The sequence below is a fragment of the Ursus arctos genome, unplaced genomic scaffold, assembly GCF_023065955.2.
Source record: "Ursus arctos isolate Adak ecotype North America unplaced genomic scaffold, UrsArc2.0 scaffold_9, whole genome shotgun sequence".
NCBI classification, from domain to species: Eukaryota; Metazoa; Chordata; class Mammalia; order Carnivora; family Ursidae; genus Ursus; species Ursus arctos.
In genome coordinates, this window is record NW_026623111.1 from 60,741,909 (window position 1) to 60,744,134 (window position 2,226).

The 2,226-nt window shown below is 48.6% G+C and overlaps 1 pseudogene; it reads right to left on the minus strand.

Annotated features, from left to right (window-relative positions):
- Positions 1 to 344: 344 nt before the first annotated feature.
- On the minus strand, positions 345 to 1,140 carry LOC113263080 (vacuolar-sorting protein SNF8-like; annotated as a pseudogene).
- Positions 1,141 to 2,226: the final 1,086 nt, after the last annotated feature.

A 2,226-nucleotide genomic window follows, 5' to 3' on the forward strand; every position in this document is an offset into this window, starting at 1 on the left:
AAACCTTATTGGGGGGAATTCTGGAAGGCGTACCAACTGACAGTGTAAGAGGCCAGGGTAGGGATTGAGTCTGACCAGGGGTGGGAGGAGGAGCCCTCTTACCACCAACCTGAAGGAGAATGGTGCCATATAAAGCTCTTCAGACAAGGAGCATGCAACTAAATCCTAGTAAAGTGGCTTCTTGTTTGTTTTCTTTTTGAGGGGCATTGTTTGGGGGTTTTTTAGTAGCCAGATCTATTGTTGTAGGCGATGCTATTCTGCAGGAAATAGCTGTAACTGCACTTTTTTCCTCTCCCTGTCAAGAAAGAGTGTGAGAAGGCAATTGAATGAAAATTCATTATTGTTCAGGTTTTATTCACCAACATCTCCTCGGTCTTCTCCCTGCCTGCTGCTGTGCCCCCTGCTGCACCCCCAGAGTCAGAGGAAGGCTTCTCTGGCCTCCTGGGCTGTAATCGCCTAGGAGGAGAGGTCAGCGGGGCCCGCAGGGCCGGCCCTTCCTTCAGCAGGTGTTCCAGAGCTTGGCCTCCCATTTAAGACGGGCTTTGCTATCACTGACAGTCACGTAGCCGTTCTTCCCCGCCAGCTGCCGCACCACAGGGGGATCCGCCTTGAGCTCGGCTGGAGCCCGCTGAATGCGCTGGGCACCCCCCACGGGGATGACGCGAAGCCAGTGCCAAGCGCCTTTAGTTTCTCCATGGCCCTGATCGAGTCGTCTTGGCCGACATCCTGGGCGAATCTGCCCCTTCCCTTTAACGCGTGTGGCGTAGTTCCTCCAGAGTTAGCGGACCTCCATTCCTGCGCTTCGGAGCCACACACACTTCAATCATCCGGATTCCCAGCTCGCAATAGAAAGTTCCCACACCTACCGTCTCCGACCAAAATCCTTTCCAGAGGGCAGACGATCCACCCCAAGGTGGCACACGTGTCCTGGAACTGCACCCGGAACTCAGGATCCTTCCGGATCTCCCGCTTGTGCTTGCTGGCAAATTCCTCCAGGTTGGTCTTGAACATGCCCAACTGCTTCGACATCTGGCCCAGCTGGGCCTCGGCCGAGACAGTTCCTCGTTCCTTATACTTGGCCTCTGCAAGCCTCTCCTTGGCAATGGCGCCGGCTCCCACCCTGCGGCAATGCAACCCCATCCTGGGCGAGCCGGCTGCCTGCTGCCGGGACCCTGGGTCTCCCCGTTATTATAGGATATTTTGGTTAAGAGCTTTCTGAATGGTGAGGCAGAAAATCCTACTCAAACTGACTTCAGAGAAGCAATATATTGGATTATGTAGCTAAAAATCCAGGGGTCATGTGGGCTTTAGACACAAATTCAGGGCTCTAAAGGTATTGTTAGGGTATGGCTTTTCTTCCTCTCTCGGCTCTGCCTTCCACTGACTGGCTTCAGCCTCAGGTTCCATATGGAAGCGAATGAGTGCAGAAGTTCCAGCTTTATATTGTCTCAGGTTTCAAGCCCATTGAGAAGGAGTGTCTGCCCCTATCCGGCAGCCTTAGCAAAGAGTTCGTTGAATCTTAAAAGCTGTTATGGGCCATGTGTCATCACTTCATCCAAATCGAGAGCCAGAGTACCTCTGGATTGGGGATGGGAAAAATCACTAGAACCACTGGATTGAGAATGGGGATGAAGTTCCCAAATAAAACTCAGGGAGCGTTATGAAGAATGCTATAAGCCCCATTAATCAGAAATGCCCACAAGATAGGGAAAAATGTAAAGTTTATTCATATTCAAATTTACTACATTGATTACTGTGACTTTTGACATCTTCCACAACTGTAGGGGACAGCAGTGTGTATGCCGGTAAGACAGAGGATGAGCAATGTTGGGTTGGTAGAAAGAGTATAGGACTGGGCTTCAAGATTGCTGAGTAATAATCTTGTTTTGACCACTAAGTTTTCCACGTGATCATGAGTAATTCATCTTACCTTTCTGGTTCTCAGGCTTTTTTTTTTTTTTTTTTTCATCTCTTAGATGAAAGAAACGTTTGCCTGCATTACTTTTCTCAATGGGTTATTGTGTGGCTAAAATCAGATAAAAAACACTATGAAAGATGAGGCACGTGGTTGTATTAGTTTATCAAGAGACATATTTCCATGCAAATATTACTTATTTTGTTTTGGTAAATGATGATGAGGCTAATGCACCCAGTGATTTTTACTTCTAAAGGTTGTGCAGCTCTTGAGTTCCTGACTGCAAAATTCAGGCAAGTCTCTTTTATTGG